Source organism: Colletes latitarsis, chromosome 1 (genome assembly GCF_051014445.1).
Source record: "Colletes latitarsis isolate SP2378_abdomen chromosome 1, iyColLati1, whole genome shotgun sequence".
NCBI classification, from domain to species: Eukaryota; Metazoa; Arthropoda; class Insecta; order Hymenoptera; family Colletidae; genus Colletes; species Colletes latitarsis.
Genome location: NC_135134.1, coordinates 22403261 through 22418826, shown reverse-complemented (window position 1 = coordinate 22418826; position 15566 = coordinate 22403261).

Genomic DNA, 15566 nt, shown 5'->3' with positions numbered 1-15566 from the left:
TTTAGAGGATAACGCATGTTAGGTCTATGTCAGGTCTGGGATATGCTCTCATCAGGCTCATACTGTCGCATATTTCTCATACTTGATGGCCAGGTCCTGGGCTTTTTCTGGTTTGGATCACGTAGTAATGTGGGACCACACTGAAACAGTCGATTAAACCTGGTCTCGATCAATATTTTAGAGGATAACGCATGTTAGGTCTGCGTTATGTCTGGGATTTGCCCTCTTCAGTCTCATACTTTCGCATTTTTTACATCCTTGTTGGCCAGATCCTGGGTTTTTTCTGGTTTGGATCACATAGTAATGTGGTACCACACTGAAACTGTCCATTAAACCTGGTTTCGATCAATATCTTAGAGGAAAACGCATGTTAGGTCTGGGTTAGGTCTGGGATTTGCTCTCATCAGGCTCATACATTCGCATATTTCTCATACTTGATGGCCAGATCCTGGGCTTTTTCTGGTTTGGATCACGTAGTAATGTGGTACCACACTGAAACAGTCGACTAATCCTGGACTCGGCCAATATTTTAGAGGATAACGCATGTTAGGTCTAGGTTAGGTCTGGGATTTGCACTCATCAGGCTCATACTTTCGTATATTTCTCATACTTGTTGGCCTGATTCTCGGCTTTTTTTGGCTTGGATCACGTGGTAATGTGGTACCACACTGAAACAGTAGACTAAACCTGGTCTCGGTCAACATTTCAAAGGATAACTCATGTTAGGTCTAGGTTAGGTCTGGGATTTGCTCTCATCAGGCTCATACTTTCGCGTGTTTCTGATACTTGATGGCCAGATTCTGGGCTTTTTTTACTTTGGATCACGTAGTAATGTGGTATCACACTGAAACAGTCGACTAAACCTGGTCTCGGTCAATATTTTAGAGGATAACGCATGTTAGGTCTAGGTTAGGTCTGGGATTTGCACTCATCAGGCTCATACTTTCGCATATTTCTCATACTTGATGGCCAGATTCTGGGCCTTTTTTGGTTTCGATCACGTAGTAATGCGGTACCACCGTGAAAGGGACCATTAAACCTGGTTTCGACCAATATTTTAGAGGCTAACGCATGTTAGGTCTTTGTTAGGTCCGGGATTTGCCCTCATCAGGCTCACACTTTCGCATTCTTCACATACCTGTTGAACAGATCCAGGGTTTTTTCTGGTTTGGATCACGTGGTAATGTGGTACCACACTGAAACAGTCCATTAAACCTAGTCTGGGTCAACATTTCAAAGGATAACTCACGTTTGGTCTAGGTTAGGTCTGGGATTTGCACTCATCAGGCTCATACATTCGCATATTACTCATACTTGATGGCCAGATTCTGGGCTTTTTTTAGTTTGGATCACGCAGTAATGCGGTACCACACTGAAACAGACCATTAAACCTGGTTTCGATCAATATTTTAGAGGATAACACATGTTAGGTCTAGGTTAGGTCTGGGATTTGCACTCATCAGGCTCATACTTTCGCATATTTCTCATACTTGATGGCCAGATTCAGGGCTTTTTCTGGTTTGGATCACGTGGTAATGTGGTACCACACTGAAACAGTCGACTAAACCTGGTCTCGGTCAACATTTCAAAGGATAACTCATGTTAGGTCTAGGTTAGGTCTGGGATTTGCTCTCATCAGGCTCATACTTTCGCGTGTATCTCATATTTGATGGCCAGATCCTGGGCTTTTTCTGGTTTGGATCACGTAGTAATGTGGTACCACACTGAAACTGTCCATTAAACCTGGTTTCCATCAATATTTTAGAGGATAACGCATGTTAGGTCTATGTCAGGTCTGGGATTTGCTCTCATCAGGCTCATACTGTCGCATATTTCTCATACTTGATGGCCAGGTCCTGGGCTTTTTCTGGTTTGGATCACGTAGTAATGTGGGACCACACTGAAACAGTCGATTAAACCTGGTCTCGATCAATATTTTAGAGGATAACGCATGTTAGGTCTGCGTTATGTCTGGGATTTGCCCTCTTCAGTCTCATACTTTCGCATTTTTTACATCCTTGTTGGCCAGATCCTGGGTTTTTTCTGGTTTGGATCACATAGTAATGTGGTACCACACTGAAACTGTCCATTAAACCTGGTTTCGATCAATATCTTAGAGGAAAACGCATGTTAGGTCTGGGTTAGGTCTGGGATTTGCTCTCATCAGGCTCATACATTCGCATATTTCTCATACTTGATGGCCAGATCCTGGGCTTTTTCTGGTTTGGATCACGTAGTAATGTGGTACCACACTGAAACAGTCGACTAATCCTGGACTCGGCCAATATTTTAGAGGATAACGCATGTTAGGTCTAGGTTAGGTCTGGGATTTGCACTCATCAGGCTCATACTTTCGTATATTTCTCATACTTGTTGGCCTGATTCTCGGCTTTTTTTGGCTTGGATCACGTAGTAATGTGGGACCACACTGAAACAGTCGATTAAACCTGGTCTCGATCAATATTTTAGAGGATAACGCAAGTTAGGTCTAGGTTAGGGCTGGGATTTGCTCTCATCAGGCTCATACTTTCGCATATTTCTGATACTTGATGGCCAGATTCTGGGCTTTTTTTGGTTTGGATCACGTAGTAATGTGGGACCACACTGAAACAGTCGATTAAACCTGGTCTCGGTCAATATTTTAGAGTATAACGCATGTTAGGTCTGGGTTAGGTCTGGGATTTGCTCCCATCAGGCTCATACTTTCGCATATTTCTGATACTTGATGGCCAGATTCTGGTCTTTTTCTGGTTTCGATCACGTAGTAATGCGGTACCACACTGAAACAGTCCATTAAACCTGGTTTCGATCAATATTTTAGAGGATAACGCATGATAGGTCTTGGTTCGGCCTTGGATTCGCCCTCATCAGGCTCACACGTTCGCATTCTTCACATACCTGGTGAACAGATCCTGGGCTTTTTCTGGTTTGGATCAAGTGGTAATGTGGTACCACACTGAAACAGACCATTAAACCTGGTTACGATCAATATTTTAGAGGATAACACATGTTAGGTCTAGGTGAGGCCTTGGATTTGCACTCATCAGGGTCACACTTTAGCATTCTTCACATACCTGTTGAACAGATCCAGGGTTTTTTCTGGTTTGGATCACGTGGTAATGTGTTACCCCACTGAAACAGTCGACTAATCCTGGACTCGGTAAATATTTTAGAGGTTAACTCATGTTAGGTCTAGGTTAGGTCTGGGATTTGCTCTCATCAGGCTCATACATTCGCACATTTCTCATACTTGATGGCCAGATCCTGGGCTTTTTCTGGTTTGGATCACGTAGTAATGTGGTACCACACTGAAACAGTCGACTGATCCTGATCTCGGTCAATATTTTAGAGGATAACGCATGTTAGGTCTTGGTTCGGCCTTGGATTTGCCCTCATCAGGCTTACACGATCGCATTCTTCACATACCTTGTGAACAGAACCTGGGTTTTTTGTAGTTTGGGTCAAGTGGTAATGTGGTACCACACTGAAACAGTCGATTAAACCTGGTTTCGATCGATAATTTAGAGGATAACGCATGTTAGGTCTAGGTAAGGTCTGGGATTTGCACTCATCAGGCTCATACTTTCGCATATTTCACATACTTGATGGCCAGATTCAGGGCTTTTTCTGGTTTGGATCACGTGGTAATGTGGTACCACACTGAAACAGTCGACTAAACCTGGTCTCGGTCAACATTTCAAAGGATAACTCATGTTAGGTCTAGGTTAGGTCTGGGATTTGCTCTCATCAGGCTCATACTTTCGCGTGTTTCTGATACTTGATGGCCAGATTCTGGGCTTTTTTTACTTTGGATCACGTAGTAATGTGGTATCACACTGAAACAGTCGACTAAACCTGGTCTCGGTCAATATTTTAGAGGATAACGCATGTTAGGTCTAGGTTAGGTCTGGGATTTGCACTCATCAGGCTCATACTTTCGCATATTTCTCATACTTGATGGCCAGATTCTGGGCCTTTTTTGGTTTCGATCACGTAGTAATGCGGTACCACCGTGAAAGGGACCATTAAACCTGGTTTCGACCAATATTTTAGAGGCTAACGCATGTTAGGTCTTTGTTAGGTCCGGGATTTGCCCTCATCAGGCTCACACTTTCGCATTCTTCACATACCTGTTGAACAGATCCAGGGTTTTTTCTGGTTTGGATCACGTGGTAATGTGGTACCACACTGAAACAGTCCATTAAACCTAGTCTGGGTCAACATTTCAAAGGATAACTCACGTTTGGTCTAGGTTAGGTCTGGGATTTGCACTCATCAGGCTCATACTTTCGCATATTTCTCATACTTGATGGCCAGATTCAGGGCTTTTTCTGGTTTGGATCACGTGGTAATGTGGTACCACACTGAAACAGTCGACTAAACCTGGTCTCGGTCAACATTTCAAAGGATAACTCATGTTAGGTCTAGGTTAGGTCTGGGATTTGCTCTCATCAGGCTCATACTTTCGCGTGTATCTCATATTTGATGGCCAGATCCTGGGCTTTTTCTGGTTTGGATCACGTAGTAATGTGGTACCACACTGAAACTGTCCATTAAACCTGGTTTCCATCAATATTTTAGAGGATAACGCATGTTAGGTCTATGTCAGGTCTGGGATTTGCTCTCATCAGGCTCATACTGTCGCATATTTCTCATACTTGATGGCCAGGTCCTGGGCTTTTTCTGGTTTGGATCACGTAGTAATATGGGACCACACTGAAACAGTCGATTAAACCTGGTCTCGATCAATATTTTAGAGGATAACGCATGTTAGGTCTGCGTTATGTCTGGGATTTGCCCTCTTCAGTCTCATACTTTCGCATTTTTTACATCCTTGTTGGCCAGATCCTGGGTTTTTTCTGGTTTGGATCACATAGTAATGTGGTACCACACTGAAACTGTCCATTAAACCTGGTTTCGATCAATATCTTAGAGGAAAACGCATGTTAGGTCTGGGTTAGGTCTGGGATTTGCTCTCATCAGGCTCATACATTCGCATATTTCTCATACTTGATGGCCAGATCCTGGGCTTTTTCTGGTTTGGATCACGTAGTAATGTGGTACCACACTGAAACAGTCGACTAATCCTGGACTCGGCCAATATTTTAGAGGATAACGCATGTTAGGTCTAGGTTAGGTCTGGGATTTGCACTCATCAGGCTCATACTTTCGTATATTTCTCATACTTGTTGGCCTGATTCTCGGCTTTTTTTGGCTTGGATCACGTAGTAATGTGGGACCACACTGAAACAGTCGATTACACCTGGTCTCGATCAATATTTTAGAGGATAACGCAAGTTAGGTCTAGGTTAGGGCTGGGATTTGCTCTTATCAGGCTCATACTTTCGCATATTTCTGATACTTGATGGCCAGATTCTGGTCTTTTTCTGGTTTCGATCACGTAGTAATGGGGTACCACACTGAAACAGTCCATTAAACCTGGTTTCGATCAATGTTTTAGAGGATAACGCATGATAGGTCTAGGCCAGGCCTGGGATTTGCCCACATCAGACTCATACTTCCGCATTCTTCAAATTCTTGTGGAACAGATCCTGGGCTTTTTCTGGTTTCGATCACATAGTAATGTGGTACCACACTGAAACAGTCGACTAAACCTGGTCACGATCAATATTTTAGAGGATAACGCAAGTTAGGTCTAGGTTAGGGCTGGGATTTGCTCTCATCAGGCTCATACTTTCGCATATTTCTGATACTTGATGGCCAGATTCTGGTCTTTTTCTGGTCTCGATCACGTAGTAATGCGGTACCACACTGAAACAGTCCATTAAACCTGGTTTCGATCAATGTTTTAGAGGATAACGCATGTTAGGTCTAGGTTAGGCCTTGGATTTGCCCTCATCAGACTCATTCTTTCGCATTCTTCACATACTTGTTGAACAGATCCCGGGTTTTTTCTGGTTTGGGTCACGTGGTAATGTGTTACCCCACTGAAACAGTCCATTAAGCCAAGTCTGGGTCAACATTTCAAAGGATAACTCATGTTAGGTCCAGGTTAGGTCTGGCATTTGCACTCATCAGGCTCATACATTCGCATATTTCTCATACTTGATGGCCAGATCCTGGGCTTCTTCTGGTTTGGATCACGTAGTAATGTGGTACCACACTGAAACAGTCGACTAATCCTGGTCTCGGTCAGTATTTTAGAGGATAACGCATGTTAGGTCTAGGTTAGGTCTGGGATTTGCACTCATCAGGCTCATACTTTCGCATATTTCTGATACTTGATGGCCAGATTCTGGTCTTTTTCTGGTTTCGATCACGTAGTAATGCGGTACCACACTGAAACAGTCCATTATACCTGGTTTCGATCAATGTTTTAGAGGATAACGCATGTTAGGTCTAGGTTAGGCCTTGGATTTGCCCTCATCAGACTCATACTTTCGCATTCTTCACATACTTGTTGAACAGATCTCGGGTTTTTTCTGGTTTGGGTCACGTGGTAATGTGTTACCCCACTGAAACAGTCGACTAATCCTGGTCTCGGTCAATATTTTAGAGGTTAACTCATGTTAGGTCTAGGTTAGGACTGGGATTTGCTCTCATCAGGCTCATACATTCGCATATTTCTCATACTTGGTGGCCAGGTCCTGGGCTTTTTCTGGTTTGGATCACGTAGTAATGTGGTACCACACTGAAACAGTCGACTAATCCTGGTCTCGGTCAATATTTTAGAGGATAACGCATGTTAGGTCTTGGTTCGGCCTTGGATTTGCCCTCATCAGGCTCACACGATCGCATTCTTCACATACCTTGTGAACAGAACCTGGGTTTTTTCTAGTTTGGATCAAGTGGTAATGTGGTACCACACTGAAACAGTCGATTAAACCTGGTTTCGATCGATATTTTAGAGGATAACGCATGTTAGGTCTAGGTTAGGTCTGGGATTTGCACTCATCCGGCTCATACTTTCGCATATTTCACATACTTGATGGCCAGATTCAGGGCTTTTTCTGGTTTGGATCACGTGGTAATGTGGTACCACACTGAAACAGTCGACTAAACCTGGTCTCGGTCAACATTTCAAAGGATAACTCATGTTAGGTCTAGGTTAGGTCTGGGATTTGCTCTTATCAGGCTCATACTTTCGCGTGTTTCTCATACTTGATGGCCAGATTCTGGGCTTTTTTTAGTTTGGATCACGTAGTAATGTGGTACCACACTGACACAGTCGACTAAACCTGGTCTCGCTCAATATTTTAGAGGATAACGCATGTTAGGTCTAGGTTAGGTCTGGGATTTGCACTCATCAGGCTCATACTTTCGCATATTTCTCATACTTGATGGCCAGATTCTGGGCCTTTTTTGGTTTCGATCAAGTAGTAATGCGGCACAACCGTGAAAGAGACCATTAAACCTGGTTTCGACCAATATTTTAGAGGCTAACGCATGTTAGGTCTTTGTTAGGTCCGGGATTTGCCCTCATCAGGCTCACACTTCCGCATTCTTCACATACCTGTTGAACAGATCCAAGGTTTTTTCTGGTTTGGATCACGTGGTAATGTGGTACCACACTGAAACAGTCCATTAAACCTAGTCTGGGTCAACATTTCAAAGGATAACTCACGTTAGGTCTAGGTTAGGTCTGGGATTTGCTCTCATCAGGCTCATACATTCGCATATTACTCATACTTGATGGCCAGATCCTGGGCTTTTTCTGGTTTGGATCACGTGGTAATGTGGTACCACACTGAAACAGTCGACTAATCCAGGTCTCGGCCAATATTTTAGAGGATAACGCATGTTAGGTCTAGGTTAGGTCTGGGATTTGCTCTCATCAGGCTCATACTTTCGCATATTTCTCATGCTTGATGGCCAGATTCTGGGCTTTTTTTAGTTTGGATCACGCAGTAATGTGGTACCACACTGAAACAGACCATTAAACCTGGTTTCGATCAATATTTTAGAGGATAACACATGTTAGGTCTAGGTTAGGTCTGGGATTTGCACTCATCAGGCTCATACTTTCGCATATTTCTCATACTTGATGGCCAGATTCAGGGCTTTTTCTGGTTTGGATCACGTGGAAATGTAGTACCACACTGAAACAGTCAATTAAACCTAGTCTGGGTCAACATTTCAAAGGATAACTCATGTTAGGTCTACGTTAGGTCTGGGATTTGCTCTCATCAGGCTCATACATTCGCATATTACTCATACTTGATGGCCAGATCCTGGGCTTTTTCTGGTTTGGATCACGTAGTAATGTGGGACCACACTGAAACAGTCGACTAAACCTGGTCTCGGTCAATATTTTAGAGGATAACGCATGTTAGGTCTGGGTTAGGTCTGGGATTTGCTCTCATCAGGCTCATACTTTCGCATATTTCTCATACTTGTTGGCCAGATTCTGGGCTTTTTTTGGCTTGGATCACGTAGTAATGTGGTACCACACTGAAACAGTCGACTAAACCTGGTCACGATCAATATTTTAGAGGATAACGCATGTTAGGTCTATGTTAAGTCTGGGATTTGCTCTCATCAGGCTCATACATTCAGATTTTCCGCATACTTGTTGGCCAGATCCTGGGCTTTTTCAGGTTTGGATCAAGTGGTAATGTGGTACCACACTGAAACAGTCCACTAAACCTGGTTTCGATAAATATTTTAGAGGATAACGCATGTTAGGTCTTGGTTCGGCCTTGGATTTGCCCTCATCAGGCTCACACGTTCGCATTCTTCACATACCTGGTGAACAGATCCTGAGGTTTTCCTGGTTTGGATCACGTGGTAATGTGGTACCACACTGAAACAGCCCATTAAACCTGGTTACGATCAATATTTTAGAGGATAACACATGTTAGGTCTAGGTGAGGCCTTGGATTTGCACTCATCAGGGTCACACTTTAGCATTCTTCACATACCTGTTGAACAGATCCAGGGTTTTTTCTGGTTTGGATCACGTGGAAATGTGGTACCACACTGAAACCGTCCATTAAACCTAGTCTGGGTCAACATTTCAAAGGATAACTCATGTTAGGCCCAGGTTAGGTCTGGGATTTGCACACATCAGGCTCATACATTCGCATATTTCTCATACTTGACGGCCAGATCCTGGGCTTCTTCTGGTTTGGATCACGTAGTAATGTGGTACCACACTGAAACTGGCCACTAAACCTGGTCATGATCAATATTTTAGAGGATAACGCATGTTAGGTCTAGGTTAGGTCTGGGATTTGCACTCATCAGGCTCAAACATTCGCATATTTCTCATACTTGATGGCCGGATTCTGGCTTTCACTGCTTTGGATAACGTAGCAATGTGGTACCGCACTGAAACTGTCCAGTAAACCTGGTTTTGATCAATAATTTGGAAGATAACTCATGTTATGTCTAGGCCAGGCCTGGGATTTGCCCACATCAGACTCATACTTCCGCATTCTTCAAATACTTGTGGAACAGATCCTGGGTTTTTTCTGGTTTCGATCACATGGTAATGTGGTACCACACTGAAACAGACGACAAAAACCTGGTCACGATCAATATTTTAGAGGATAACGCAAGTTAGGTCTAGTTTGGGGCTGGGATTTGCTCTCATCAGGCTCATACTTTCGCATATTTCTGATACTTGATGGCCAGATTCTAGTCTTTTTCTGGTTTCGATCACGTAGTAATGTGGTACCACACTGAAACAATCGACTAGACCTGGTCACGATCAATATTTTAGAGGATAACGCATGTTTGGTCTAGGTTAGGGCTGGGATTTGGTCTCATCAGGCTCATACATTCGCATATTTCTCATACTTGATGGCCAGATCCTTGGCTTTTTCTGGTTTGGATCACGTAGTAATGTGGTACCACACTGAAACTGTCTACTAATGCAGGTCTCGGTCAATATTTCAGAGGATAACGCATGTTAGGTCTCGGTTAGGTCTGGGATTTGCATTCATCTGGCTCATACTATCACATATTTCTCATACTTGTTGGCCAGATTCTGGGCTTTTTTTGGCTTGGATCACGTAGTAATGTGGTACCACACTGAAACTGTCCATTAAACCTGGTTTCGATCAATATTTTTGAGGATATCGCATGTTAGGTCTGGGTTAGGTCTGGGATTTGCTCTCATCAGGCTCATACATTCGCATATTTCTCATACTTGTTGACCAGATCCTGGGCTTTTTCTGGTTTGGATCACGTAGTAATGTGGTACCACACTGAAACAGTCGACTAATCCTGGTCTCGATCAATATTTTAGAGGATAACGCATGTTAGGTCTGGGTTAGGTCTCGGATTTGCACTCATCAGGCTCATACTTTCGCATATTTCTCATACTTGATGGCCAGATCCTGGGCTTTTTCTGGTTTGGATCACGTAGTAATGTGGTACCACACTGAAACAGTCGACTAATCCTGGTCTCGATCAATATTTTAGAGGATAACTCATGTTAGGTCTAGGCTAGGTCTCGGATTTGCACTCATCAGGCTCATACTTTCGCATATTTCTCATACTTGATGGCCAGATCCTGGGCTTTTTCTGGTTTGGATCACGTAGTAATGTGGTACCACACTGAAACAGTCGACTAATCCTGGTCTCGATCAATATTTTAGAGGATAACGCAAGTTAGGTCTAGGTTAGGGCTGGGATTTGCTCTCATCAGGCTCATACTTTCGCATATTTCTGATACTTGATGGCCAGATTCTGGTCTTTTTCTGGTTTCGATCACGTAGTAATGCGGTACCACGCTGAAACTGTCGACTGAACCTGGTCATGATCAATATTTTAGAGGATAACTCATGTTAGGTCTAGGTTAGGCCTTGGATTTGCACTCATCAGGCTCATACTTTCGCATTCTTCACATACCTGGTGAACAGATCCGGGGCTTTTTCTGGTTTGGATCAAGTGGTAATGTGGTACCACACTGAAACAGACCATTAAACCTAGTCGGGGTCAACATTTCAAAGGATAACTCATGTTAGGTCCAGGTTAGGTCTGGGATTTGCACTCATCAGGCTCATACTTTCGCATATTTCTCATACTTGTTAGCCAGATTCTGGGCTTTTTTTGGCTTGGATCACGTAGTAATGTGGGACCACACTGAAACAGTCGATTAAACCTGGTCTCGATCAATATTTTAGAGGATAACGCATGTTAGGTCTGGGTTAGGTCTGGGATTTGCCCTCTTCAGTCTCATACTTTCGCATTCTTCACATCCTTGTTGGCCAGATCCTGGGTTTTTTCTGGTTTGGATCACATAGTAATGTGGTACCACACTGAAACAATCGACTAAACCTGGTCACGATCAATATTTTAGAGGATAACGCATGTTTGGTCTAGGTTAGGGCTGGGATTTGGTCTCATCAGGCTCATACATTCGCATATTTCTCATACTTGATGGCCAGATCCTTGGCTTTTTCTGGTTTGGATCACGTAGTAATGTGGTACCACACTGAAACTGTCTACTAATGCTGGTCTCGGTCAATATTTTAGAGGATAACGCATGTTAGGTCTCGGTTAGGTCTGGGATTTGCATTCATCTGGCTCATACTATCGCATATTTCTCATACTTGTTGGCCAGATTCTGGGCTTTTTTTGGCTTGGATCACGTAGTAATGTGGTACCACACTGAAACTGTCCATTAAACCTGGTTTCGATCAATATTTTTGAGGATATCGCATGTTAGGTCTGGGTTAGGTCTGGGATTTGCTCTCATCAGGCTCATACATTCGCATATTTCTCATACTTGTTGACCAGATCCTGGGCTTTTTCTGGTTTGGATCACGTAGTAATGTGGTACCACACTGAAACAGTCGACTAATCCTGGTCTCGATCAATATTTTAGAGGATAACGCATGTTAGGTCTGGGTTAGGTCTCGGATTTGCACTCATCAGGCTCATACTTTCGCATATTTCTCATACTTGATGGCCAGATCCTGGGCTTTTTCTGGTTTGGATCACGTAGTAATGTGGTACCACACTGAAACAGTCGACTAATCCTGGTCTCGATCAATATTTTTGAGGATATCGCATGTTAGGTCTGGGTTAGGTCTGGGATTTGCTCTCATCAGGCTCATACATTCGCATATCTCTCATACTTGTTGACCAGATCCTGGGCTTTTTCTGGTTTGGATCACGTAGTAATGTGGTACCACACTGAAACAGTCGACTAATCCTGGTCTCGATCAATATTTTAGAGGATAGCGCATGTTAGGTCTGGGTTAGGTCTCGGATTTGCACTCATCAGGCTCATACTTTCGCATATTTCTCATACTTGATGGCCAGATCCTGGGCTTTTTCTGGTTTGGATCACGTAGTAATGTGGTACCATACTGAAACAGTCGACTAATCCTGGTCTCGGCCAACATTTTAGAGGATAACGCATGTTAGGTCTAGGTTAGGTCTGGGATTTGCTCCCATCAGGCTCATACATTCGCATATTTCTCGTACATGTTGGCCATATCCTGCGCCTTTCTGTTTTGGATCACGTAGTAATGTGGTACCACACTGAAACTGTCCATTAAACCTGGTTTCGATCAATATTTTAGAGGATAACGCATGTTAGGTCTATGTCAGGTCTGGGATTTGCTCTCATCAGGCTCATACTGTCGCATATTTCTCATACTTGATGGCCAGATCCTGGGCTTTTTCAGGTTTGGATCACGTAGTAATGTGGGACCACACTGAAACAGTCGATTAGACCTGGTCTCGATCAAAATTTCAGAGGATAACGCATGTTAGGTCTGGGTTAGGTCTGGGATTTGCCCTCTTCAGTCTCATACTTTCGCATTCTTCACATCCTTGTTGGCCAGATCCTGGGTTTTTTCTGGTTTGGATCACATAGTAATGTGGTACCACACTGAAACAGTCGACTAAACCTGGTCACGATCAATATTTTAGAGGATAACGCATGTTAGGTCTAGGATAGGGCTGGGATTTGGTCTCATCAGGCTCATACATTCGCATATTTCTCATACTTGATGGCCAGATCCTGGGCTTTTTCTGGCTTGGATCACGTAGTAATGTGGTACCACACTGAAACTGTCGACTAATGCTGGCCTCGGTCTATATTTTAGAGGATAACGCATGTTAGGTCTAGGTTAGGTCTGGGATTTGCATTCATCTGGCTCATACTTTCGCATATTTCTCATACTTGTTGGCCAGATTCTGGGCTTTTTTTTTACTTGGATCACGTAGTAATGTGGTACCACACTGAAACTGTCCATTAAACCTGGTTTCGATCAATATTTTAGAGGATAACGCATGTTAGGTCTAGGTTAGGTCTGGGATTTTTACTCATCAGGCTCATACTTTCGCATATTTCTCATACTTGTTGGCCAGATTCTGGGCTTTTTTTAGTTTGGATCATGCAGTAATGTGGTACCACACTGAAACAGACGATTAAACCTGGTTTCGATCAATATTTTAGAGGATAACACATGTTAGGTCTAGGTTAGGTCTGGGATTTGCAATCTTCATTCTCATACTTTCGCATATTCCTCGTACTTGTTGGCCATATACTGCGCCTTTCTGGTTTGGATCACGTAGTAATGTGGTACCACACTGAAACTGTCAATTAAACCTAGTCTGGGTCAACATTTCAAAGGTTAACTCATGTTAGGTCTAGGTTAGGTCTGGGATTTGCTCTCATCAGGCTCATACTTTCGCATGTTTCTCATACTTGATGGCCAGATTCTGGGCTTTTTTTAGTTTGGATCACGCAGTAATGTGGTACCACACTGAAACAGACCATTAAACCTGGTTTCGATCAATATTTTAGAGGATAACACATGTTAGGTCTAGGTTAGGTCTGGAATTTGCACTCATCAGGCTCATACTTTCGCATGTTTCTCATACTTGATGGCCAGATTCAGGGCTTTTTCTGGTTTGGATCACGTGGAAATGTGGTACCACACTGAAACAGTCAATTAGACCTAGTCTGGGTCAACATTTCAAAAGATAACTCATGTTAGGTCTGGGTTAGGTCTGGGATTTGCTCTCATCAGGCTCATACTTTCGCATATTTCTCATACTTGTTGGCCAGATTCTGGGCTTTTTTTGGCTTGGATCACCTAGTAATGTGGTACCACACTGAAACAGACCATTAAACCTGGTTTCGATCAATATTTTAGAGCATAACACATGTTAGGTCTAGGTTAGGTCTGGGATTTGGTCTCATCAGGCTCATACATTCGCATATTTCTCATACTTGATGGCCAGATCCCGGGCTATTTCTGGTTTGGATCACGTAGTAATGTGGTACCACACTGAAACAGTCGACTAATCCTGGTCTCGGCCAATATTTTAGAGGATAACGCATGTTAGGTCTAGGTTAGGTCTGGGATTTGCACTCATCAGCCTCATACTTTCGCATATTTCTCATACTTGTTGGCCAGATTCTGGGCTTTTTTTGTCTTGGATCACGTAGTAATGTGGGACCACACTGAAACAGTCGACTAAACCTGGTCACGATCAATATTTTAGAGGATAACGCATGTTAGGTCTAGGATAGGGCTGGGATTTGGTCTCATCAGGCTCATACATTCGCATATTTCTCATAGTTGATGGCCAGATCCTGGGCTTTTTCTGGTTTGGATCACGTAGTAATGTGGTACCACACTGAAACTGTCGACTAATGCTGGTCTCGGTCTATATTTTAGAGGATAACGCATGTTAGGTCTAGGTTAGGTCTGGGATTTGCACTCATCAGCCTCATACTTTCGCATATTTCTCATACTTGTTGGCCAGATTCTGGGCTTTTTTTGGCTTGGATCACCTAGTAATGTGGTACCACACTGAAACAGACCATTAAACCTGGTTTCGATCAATATTTTAGAGGATAACGCATGTTAGGTCTAGGTTAGGTCTGGGATTTGCATTCATCTGGCTCATACTTTCGCATATTTCTCATACTTGTTGGCCAGATTCTGGGCTTTTTTTTTGGCTTCGATCACGTAGTAATGTGGTACCACACTGAAACTGTCCATTAAACCTGGTTTCGATCAATATTTTAGAGGATAACGCATGTTAGGTCTGGGTTAGGTCTGGGATTTGCTCTCATCAGGCTCATACTTTCCCATATTTCTCGTACTTGTTGGCCATATCCTGCGCCTTTCTAGATTGGATCACGTAGTAATGTGGTACCACACTGAAATAGTCAATTAAACCTAGTGTGGGTCAACATTTCAAAGGATAACTCATGTTAGGTCTAGGTTAGGTCTGGGATTTGCTCTCATCAGGCTCATACATTCGCATGTTTCTCGTGCTTGATGGCCAGATCCTGGGCTTTTTCTGGTTTGGATCACGTAGTAATGTGGTACCACACTGAAACAGTTGACTAAACCTGGTCTCGGTCAATATTTTAGAGGATAACGCATGTTAGGTCTAGGTTAGGTCTGGGATTTGCACTCATCAGGCTCATACTTTCGCATATTTCTCATACTTGTTGACCAGATTCTGGGCTTTTTTTGGCTTGGATCACGTAGTAATGTGGTACCACACTGAAACTGTCAATTAAACCTAGTCTGGGTCAACATTTCAAAGGTTAACTCATGTTAGGTCTAGGTTAGGTCTGGGATTTGCTCTCATCAGCCTCATACTTTCGCATATTTCTC